Source organism: Giraffa tippelskirchi, chromosome 6, assembly GCF_054371585.1.
Source record: "Giraffa tippelskirchi isolate mGirTip1 chromosome 6, T2T-mGirTip1v1.2.pri, whole genome shotgun sequence".
Taxonomy (NCBI): Eukaryota; Metazoa; Chordata; class Mammalia; order Artiodactyla; family Giraffidae; genus Giraffa; species Giraffa tippelskirchi.
Genome location: NC_137280.1, coordinates 81,369,407 through 81,380,239, shown reverse-complemented (window position 1 = coordinate 81,380,239; position 10,833 = coordinate 81,369,407).

Sequence of the window (10,833 nt, the reverse complement as noted above, 5' to 3'; positions counted from 1 at the left end):
TATACAGTGGAAGTGACAAATAGATTCAAGGGATTAGATCTGATAGACAGAGTGCCTGATGAACAATGGACGGAGGTTCATGACATTGTACAGGAGACAATGATCAAGACCATCGCCAAGGAAAAAAAATGCAAAAAGACAAAATGATTGTCTGAGGAGGCCTTACAAATAGCTGACAAAAGAAGAGAAGCTAAAGACAAAGAAAAAAAGGAAAGATATACCCATTTGAATGCAGAGTTCCAAAGCAGAGCAAGGAGAGATAAGAAAGCCTTCCTCAGATCAATGCAAAGAAATAGAGGAAAACAATAGAATGGGAAAGACTAGAGATCTCTTCAAGAAAATTAGAGATACCAAGGGAACATTTCATGCAAAGATGGGCACAATAAAGAACAGAAATGGTATGGACCTAACAGAAGCAGAAGATATTAAGAAGAGGTGGCAAGAATACACAGAAGAACTGTACAAAAAAGATCTTCATGACCCAGATAATCACGATGGTGTGATCACTCACCTAGAGCCAGACATCCTGGAATGTGAAGTCAAGTGGGCCTTAGAAAGCATCACTACGAACAAAGCTAGTGGAGGTGGTGGAATTCCAGTTGAGCTATTTCAAATCCTCAAAGATGATGCTGTGAAAGTGCTGCACTCAATATGCCAGCAAATCTGGAAAACTCAGCAGTGGCCACAGGACTGGAAAAGGTCAGTTTTCATTCTAATCCCAAAGAAAGGCAATGCCAAAGAATGTTCAAACTACCGCACAATTACACTCATCTCACATGCTAGCAAAGTAATGCTCAAAATTCTCCAAGCCAGGCTTCAACAGTATGTGAACTGTGAATTTCCGGATGTTCAAGCTGGATTTAGAAAAGGCAGAGGAACCAGAGATCAAATTGCCAACATCCGTTGGATCATCAAAAAAGCAACAGAGTTCCAGAAAAACATCTACTTCGGCTTTATTGACTATGCCAAAGCCTTTGACTGTGTGGATCACAACAAACTGTGGAAAATTCCTAAAGAGATAGGAATAGCAGACCACCTGACCTGCCTTCTGAGAAATCTGTATGCAGGTCAAGAAGCAACAGTTAGAACTGGACATGGAAAAAAGGACTGGTGCTAAATAGGGAAAGGATTATGTCAAAGCTGTATATTGTCACCCTGCTTATTTAACTTATATACAGAGTACATCATGAGAAATGCCACACTGGATGAAGCACAAGCTGGAATCAAGATTGCCGGGAGAAATATCAATAACTTCAGATATGCAGATGACACCACCCTTATGGCAGAAAGTGAAGAAGAACTAAAGAGCCTCTTGATGAAAGTGAAAGAGGAGAGTGAAAAAGTTGGCTTAAAACTCAACGTTCAGAAAACTAAGATCATGGCATTTGGTCCCATCACTTCATGGCAAATAGATGGAGAAACAATAGAAAAAAACAGTGGCAGACTTTATTTTCTTGGGCTCCAAAATCACTACAGATGGTGACTGCAGCCGTGAAATTAAAAGATGCTTACTCCTTGGAAGGAAAGTTATGCCCAACCTAAACAGAATACTAAAAAGCAGACATATTACTTTTCCAACAAAGGTCCACCTAGTCAAAGTGATGGTTTTTCCAGTAGTCATGTATGAATGTGAGAGTTGGACTATAAAGAAAGCTGAGCGCTGAAAAATTGATGCTTTTGAACTGTGGTGTTGGAAAAGACTCTTGAGAGTCCCTTGGACTGCAAGGAGATCCAACCAGCCTATCCTAAAGGAAATCAGCCCTGAATATTCATTGGAAGGACTGAAGCTGAAACTCCCAATACTTTGGCCACCTGATGCAAAGAACTGACTCACTAGAAAAGACCCTGATGCTGGGAAAGATTGAAGGCAGGAGAAGGGGAAGACAGAGGATGAGATGGTTGGATGGCATCACTGACTTGATGGACATGAATTTGAGTAAGCTCTGGGAGTTGGTGATGGGCAGGGAAGACTGGCCTGCTGCAGTCCATGGGGTCGCAAAGAGTCAGAGACAACTGAGTGACTGAACTTAACTGGTATAAAAGCCCAGCAGGACTGCACAGCCTCCTCTTAGATTCCATGAGGCTTTTCAGCTTTTGATTTGCTCCTAAGGGCCATCACTGAGGATGGTTGCTAGAGAAGGGTTACAATGATCCACAAGTGAAGGACTGGCTCTGGCCAAGAAAAGAAGAAAAATGAAGATGGTGGAGGGATGAATGGATGGATGTAAAATGCATTAGAGCTGGTGATGAGGATGTCAGGTACTGGTGACATGATTCAAAGGATTGTTCCTCAGGGATATTGACATTGTCAAAGATTCCAATGAGTATACAAAATGGCAAATCACTTTGAGGACTTCATAGCAGTTCATTGTAAAGTTAAATGTTCAGTTACCCCCATGACCCATGAATATTATTTCTAGGCATACTCTAGAGAATATATGCCCACAGAAAGTTCAGGACAAGTATATTCTTAACAGCATTGCTCATGGTTGCTAAAATTGAGTGCAGTCCATTGTCCATCCAATGTTGTCCAACAGATGAACAACAGAATGCTTTCTATAATTAAAAAATTCGCAAAATAATCAGAAAAGGCCAAAGTGGAACAGTTGGTAAAGTTTGAGTAGGATCTGGGGATTGTGATATGGTTATTGAATAGTTTTGTATGAATGTTAATTTTCTGGTTTGAGCCTTTTACTGTGTTTATGCATCGTGTTGCCCTATGCATATTCTTGGTGCTATTTTGCAACTTCTTTGTAAGTCTAGAAATATGGTGGTTTTTTTTCATGTGAATTGTTTTAATGATGAGTGTTAGAGTAGGCTAATTGGCCAGCCAGGGAGTTGGTGTTTGGTCATAATAGAGATGCAACGTGGATGAGCTCCATCCCCACAGCCTGAACCCTAGGGAGAAGGATTTTGGGTGGAGGAGGCAGGGGAGAATGTGGGAAGCAGCATTGAGAATGTTAAGGGAAAACAGACAAATAGCCATTGCTAGAAATCTAACAGGAGTACGGTTCCACTCCAGAAGGAGGAAAGGAGACTTCTGGGGAGAAATCTGGGGTCTAGATTGTGGAACATGGATCTTATCAAGTTGATGGGGATGGGCATTCAGGAAATCTGAATTACTGGGAAATCTCAGTGGAGACCCAGGCAAATGAGAGCATATGGGGCTTTGGAGTGGATGAGCGTGGGCTCTGGCCCTAGTGGTGGGCCAGGATGAAATAAGGATTCCAGAACAGGTGGACACTCAGCTGGTCCCCAGATGCCCTCACTGGCTCTCTTAGGAAGCCCAGGTGTAGACAGACGTTCCACCCAGGTCACATGCTTGGGGCCCGAGAGTGTAACTGAGCAGGACCCTATAGGTCCTTTCCGGGATAGACCCCTCCCCAATCATGTCCTCTGCCTGTCTCCTGTTTGTAGACCTTTAGCTTCCTAGGCCTTCCTGAGGTCCAAAGAATAAATCTAATCAGAGAAGTGAGAAAATGCAGAAACAAAGAAAAATAGTCAAGCAAGACAAAATAGTAATAGTTTGGCCATAAAATAAAGTCAAGGACCTTCAGTTCCTCCTCAAGGACTATAGATAATATTCTGAGTCATATTCTTTGAACTGTTTTGCTGATAACATAACCTTCACCAGGCAAAGAAGTTAATTACATGATGACCAGATTATAGCCAACACATAAGCCTCTCTCATCTTGCACAATTCCAAGAACTGGCCTCAAGGAAATGGGAACAAAATCACTTTGGAGCTGAAGATTTACTATACTTAAAATAATCAAGGTGACACTGACCAGACCACTGCATGACCAATTTCAAGATAATTGCTTAAGCTGAGTGTGCTGTTCTCTACCCACTTTGCATGTAAATTACTGAAATTTCCCCTTGAAAGCTTATGCCCTGATTGACAATGGAGAGTTGATTTTTTGAGACATCTTAGTCCACCTTCACCCCAAGATTGCCAGGTTCCTCAATAAAGCTACACTTCTTTTTACCCAACACTTGTTTCTCAGTATTGGATTCTTGAACAATGAGCAGCCAAAACTGAATTTCATAAGAAGAACATCAAGAGGCACAGTTGGAGCAGAGCTCCAGGTGGGAGAGAAATGGTCTGTTTGGGGAAATTTGTCTCAGCATTGGGGCTGTTAAGATCTCTCTCTGGGTTTCCCCAATGGGATTTTTTAAATGATTGATGTCACAACTGTTCAACAGCATCCCCATCAATGCACATGGAGTACCATCTGGTGTCCTTCTATATCGTCCTCTGTCTGCCCAAGTCATTCCATGACCTGCTAGGCACCCCTGTGGTCTCCCAGGACTGCCAGTGTCTTCCTGTGTCTCTGTCTCTTCTATCTCTGTATCTCTGTCTCTGTATCTTTGTCTATCTCTGTATCTATTTCTGTCTCTCCTTCAGAAAAACATCTACTTCTGCTTTATTGACTACACCAAAGCCTTTGACTGTGTTGCTGCTGCTAAGTTGCTTCAGTCGTGTCCGACTCTGTGAGACCCCATAGACGGCAGCTCACCAGGCTCCGCCATCCCTAGGATTCTCCAGGCAAGAATACTGGAGTGGGTTGCCATTTCCTTCTCCAGTGCATGAAAGGGAAAAGTGAAAGTGAAGTTGCTCAGTCGTGTCCGACTCTTAGCGTCCCCATGGACTGTAGCCTACCAGGCTCCTCCGTCCATGGGATTTTCCAGGCAAGAGTACTGGAGTGGGGTGCCATTGCCTTCTCCGTTTGACTGTGTGGATCACAACAAACTGGAAAATTCTTAAAGAGATGGGAATACCAGACCACCTTACCTTCTTCTTGAGAAATCGGTATGCAGGTCAGGAAGCAACAGTTAGAACTGAACATGGAACAATAGACTGGTGCCAAATAGGGAGAGGAGTACGTCAAGGCTATATATTGTCACCCTGTTTATTTAACTTAAATGCAGAGAAAATCAGGCAAAGTGCCAGGCTGGATGAAACACAAGCTGGAATCAAGATTGCCGGGAGAAATATCAATAACCTCAGATATGCAGACAACACCACCCTTATGGCAGAAAGCTAAGAAGAACTAAAGAGCCTCTTAATGAAAGTGAAATAGGAGAGTGAAAAAGTTGGCTTAAAACTCAACAATCAGAAAACTAAGATCATGGCATTTGGTCCCATCACTTCATGGCAAATAGATGGGGAAACAATGGAAACAGTGACAGACTTTATTTTGGGGGCTCCAAAATCACTACAGATGGTGACTGCAGCCATGAAATTAAAAGACACTTGCTCCTTGGAAGAAAAGTTATGACCAACCTAAACAGCATATTAAAAAGCAGAGACATTACTTTGTCAACAAAGGTCCATCTAGTCAAAGCTATGGTTTTTCCAGTAGTCCTGTATGGATGTGAGAGTTGGACCATAAAGAAAGCTGAGCACTGAAGAATTCATGCTTTTGAACTGTGATGTTGGAGAAGACTCTTGAGAGTCCCTTGGACTGCAAGGAGATCAAACCAGTCAATCCTAAAGGAAATTAGTCCTGAATGTTCACTGGAAGGACTGATGCTGAAGTTGAAACTCCAATACTTTGGCCACCTGATGTGAAGAACTGACTCATTGGAAAAGACACTGATGCTGGGAAAGATTGAATGCAGGAGGAGAAGAGGACAACAAAGGATGAGATGGTTGGATGGCATTACCGACTCAACAGACATGAGTTTGAGCAGGCTCCGGGAGTTGGTGATGAACAAGGAAGCCTGGCATGCTGCAGTCCATGGGGTTGCAATGAGTAGGACATGACTGAGTGATTGAACTGAACTGAACTGAACTGAACCTTCAACTTCAAGAAAAATAGAAAAAGAAGAAAACCTGAACCCAAAGCAAGCAAAAAGAAGGAAATAACAAAGATGATGATGGAAATCATTGAAATAAAAAGAAAGAAAATAGAGAATATCAAATAAAATCAAAAGTTGTTCTTTGAAAAAATAAAAAAAGATTTTAAACAAAATGTTAGTTTTACTAACCAAGGAAAAAAAGGCACAAATTGCCAAAATGAAAGAGGAAACATTATTACCAACTTTTTAATAATTAAAGTGATAATAAGGGAATTCTCTGAACAACTTTATGTCAGGAAATTAGACAGCTTAGATGAAACAGGCAAATTCCTAGAAAGACAAAAATCACTTAAGGTATGAAAAATCTGAGCGGGCCCTAACAAATAAAATAGTTTAAAATTTTCCCACAAAGAGAAGCCTAGAATCTGATGGCTTCATTGAAGAATCCACAAAACACTGAACAAACAAACAACAGCAATCATTCACAAACTCTTTCAGAAAACAATGTAGGGAACAAAGACACCACAAGAAAACTACAGGCCACTATCTGTCTTAAGTATGAATGTAAAAAGTTCTGAATAAAACATTAGCAAATGGAATTCAGTAACATATTGAAAAGAGTCAGATGGGATTTATCCCAGGAATGTAAGGTTGGTTTGACATTTGAAAATCAGTTATGTAATACACAGACTAGAAATAGGTAGGAGGCGTCTCTTTGAGGTGATACAAATGCTCTAATAGTGGATTTTGGTGATGGATTTATTAGAAATCATTGAATTGCACGTTTGAAGCAGCTGAATTTTAAGGTGTGAAAATTATACCGCAATAAGTGGTATTAAAAACGAGTGACAGGAAGACTTGGGCTTGGCAGGGTCCAGAGCAGGTAACCCGGGAAGGGATGGAACAGAGGGTCATCGGGCAGGAGGTTAGATGGGCTCACAGGTGCTCTGCGCCATCTCTATCAGGAGGCGTGAGCTGAGAGACATGAGAGGTGGGAAATGTGGGGGTTTGGGGATGCGGCACGCGGGACTGCGGGTGGGGGCAGACGGGGCCGCACAGAGGCTGTGAGGACCTAGGACGGCCCGCGGGACAAGGAGAGGCAGAGGGCTCAGGGCACTGGAAGGAGGTGTGGGGCACCAAAGGGGGAGCATGGCGGGGCCTGGGATAGATGCGGAGGAGTGCTGGACGCGACAGGAACGGGGGCTGGGGGTCTCCAACAGGAATGCGCACAGAGTAGGCAAGCGGTACATGCGGCTCCACCGAGAACAGGAAGAGCCTGGAGACTCCCAGGATTCCGGATGTGTGCGAGAGGTCCCGGGCGTCAGGAATCCAGCAGTAGCACGCTGCGCAGATAGGACTGATGAGTCCTAGACCCTCGCAGCTCCAGGCGCCTGGGTGCAGGTGGTGAGGATACTGCCTGCGGTGCTCTCGGAACCGCCGGCTGGGTAGTCCTCAGGACTTGCGTATACTGGGGGCACTGCTTCCGTAGGCGGGCCGCAGCCAGTGCGGCCAAAAGACGTGGGTGCGGGGTGGGAGGCCTCGCCCTGCAGGTCGCCGGCCATGATCTGTTCCAGGAACGATTCCAACATGAGCCAAGAGTGACACAATGTGCACTGCTCCACGGGAAGTTAATGAAAACCACTGAATTGCACATTTACAAGGGACTTCTCAGGTAGAACTAGTGGTAAAAACCCTCCTGCCAATGCAGATGTAAGAAAGGCCAATTCGATCCCTGGGTTGGGAAGATCCCCTAATGAAGGGAATAGCAACCCACTCCAGTATTTTTGCCTGGAGAATCCCATGGACAGAGGAGCCTGGGGGCTGACAGTCCATAGAGTCACACAGAGTAAGACACAACTGAAGCAACTTAGCATGCATGCATACACATTTATGAGTGAAGCTGAGAGTAAAACAATGAGGCCTTAGGAGTTATTTAAAATCCCAGCTGTTTTACGACCAAGCTCTCTTACCCTGTTGTTTCAGGCGTGAAATGGGATGGTACCACAAAGACTTGCTGTGAGACGTGAGTAAATGTGGAGGAAACAAGTGAAAAAGGACCCTTTGTCTTTTAATCTGGCTTTGTGGACACATTACATGCCCATGAGACGTTTAGGTGAGGAAGTAAAAGGGACTGACAAGAGACTGACCACCCATATAGACCGAGGGGGGCTGTTTTTGTCTTAAATATTCCTTTGACCATACTTCAGCCATAAAAGGGAAAGAAAATATCATTTTCAGGGATGTCAATGGACTTAAGAGTCTGTCATACAGAGTGAAGCAAGGCAGAAAAACAAATACTGAATATTAATGCATATACGTGGGATCTCGGAAAATGCTATCAATGAGCTTATCTGAAAAGCAGAGACAGAGACACGGATGTAGAGAACAAACCTATGGATACCAAGGAGAAAAGGTGGAGTACGATGAATTGGGACATTGGGATCGACATATATACAGTATTATGTATAAAATAAATAACTAATGGGAACTGACTGTATAGCACAGGGAACTCTCCTCAGTGCTCTGTGGTGACGTGAATGGGATGGGAATCCAAGAGGGACATATGTATATGTAGGGCTGATTCCCTCTGCAGTACAACAGAAACTAACAGAAGTGTAAAGCAACTGTTGCTGTTGTTCAGTCACTCAGTCATATCCAACTCTTTGCGACCCCATGGACTGCAGCATGCAAGCCCTCCCTGTCCATCACCAACTCCTGGAGCTTGCTTAAACTCAAGTCCATCAAGTTGGTGATGCCATCCAGCCACCTTATCCTTTGTCGTCCCCTTCTCCTGCCTTTAATCTTTCCCAGCATCAGGGTCTTTTCCAATAAGTCAGTTCTTTGCATCAGGTGGCCAAAGCATTGGAGTTTCAGCTTCAGCATCAGTCCCTCCAATGAATATTCAGGACTGATCCTTAAAGATTGACTGGTTTGATCTCTTGCTGTCCAAGGGACTCTCAAGAGTCTTCTCCAACACCACAGTTCAAAAGCATCAATTTTTCAGCGCTCAGCTTTCTATATGGTCCAACTCTCACATCCATACATGACTACTTACTAATGCCTTTAGTATTGTAGTAGCTACTCCCTCCGATCTGAGGTCTCCATCATGCCATCCTGAATATTTGCTTTTCAAGCACTGACCTGACCTGGGTTTGATCCCTGGGTGGGGAAGACCCCCTGAAGAAGGAAATGGCAACCCACTCCAGTATTCTTGCCTGGAGAATCCCATGGACAGAGGAGCCTGGTGAGCTACAGTTTATAGGGTCAGACATGACTGGGCAAATAACACTTTCACTTTCAACCCAAAATGCTTCTCTTCACTTTTCCTGTTTCCCCGTTGTTCTGCAGAGTCATGTGGGAAGAGGGGTGCTGGGCATTTTAAAACTTGGTAGGCAATACTTGGGATTCCCTGATGGCTCACTGGTAAAGAATCTACCTGCCAATGCAGGAGACACAGGTTTGATCCCTGGGTCAGGAAGATCCCCTGGAGAAGGAAGTGGCAACCCTCTCCAATATGCTTGCCTGGGAAATCTCATGGGCAGAGGAGTCTGGCAGGCTACAGTTCACTGGATCACAAGAATTGGATGTAACTTAGCAGCTAACAACAAGGCAATACTTATGGTTGTTTTGAAGCCCCAGAAATGGCTGACACATGCTATACTGCCCTGGCTGACTCTACATTCATCCAGCTTTTCCTCCAGAATGCTCATTGACTACCCAAGTAAGAGCTCACCAACTGACAGTCCTACCTCAGCTACTCCTAGTGTAGGAGATCAACTGCTGGTGTAAACCATTTATTGCTAATGTCATGCTAATATGGGAATCACCAACTGCTAGCACTGACTGCCAACGTAGATATCTACTGCTGGTGTAGGGGCTCACCCACTGTAGGATCCGTCAGTGTTACCCATCACTCACTAGATTTCAGCTCACGTCCATGAGCCTGCATGTTCTTTGTGGTCTCTCTCAGCCTAGAACCCTGGGTGGCACCCCCTGGGATGCAGGCATATTTGTAAAGCTGAAAATCAGTCTGTTTGCCAATAGGTGTCAGTGAAGCTCATTTTTTTTTTTTCCTCTCAACTGGTGGAGGGTAGCAGATATCACCTCAAAACATCTCATTTGCCATAGATTATGTAACCAAGCAGACCCTATGGGGCTTTCTCGGGACAGGGCCTTCCCCCATGTCCTCTGCTGCGGTTCCTCTCTGAAGTTCACAAATAACAGTATCTGATGCAGAGTCCCTGAATTGTTTTTACAGATGCTAAACAATCAAATGGAAGAAACTACTTGATGATCTGGACCCCTAGACCTACTGGAGCCTAAGGCTGGCTAATATTAACCACTCTGCCATCTCACCATCAACCAGAGAACTGTGTGCACAAGACGATCGCATACCCCGAGATCCCCGCTCCCTCACCAGGCCTTTAAAAATGCCTTGCTGAAACCCTTCAGGGGGAGTTTGGGGTTTTAGAGCCCCCTGCCCTCCTCGTATTGGTGCCTTTACAATAATTACTGCATTTTCCTTCACTACCCAGGGTTAGCGACTGGCTTTACTGCTCGTTGGCAAGCCAACCCAAGTTTGGTTTGGTAACAATTATTGTGAGGTGAAGGTGTTTAAGAAGCAAATACAAGGTCCCTGCCTTTCCCCTTCTGTCTAAAACCAGGACATACATTTTCAGAGGTATCTCTGCCCACCCCACCCCCCACAGGAAAGATTTGGAGACTCAAGATTGTATCAGTTTAGAGATTGAGGGGATGGGAATCTACATGTAACAAACCATCCTAACTAGCCTTAGCTACCATCAGTTTACCCGCATGTTTTGTTACCCTTGGAAGCCTGAGGCTGCTTTCCCTGTCTTGTCACTTCTCCATGAACATTGTTCTTTGTTGAAATGGTATCTAAGCCAGAGATCTAAGCTGCTGTTCAAAGTCACTCATTTTCCTGGGGCTTCTTCTATGCATTCCTGAGGCATATGTGTCAATAAACTTTTACTATTCTGTTATTTTTTATTACAAGGTCTCAGCCAA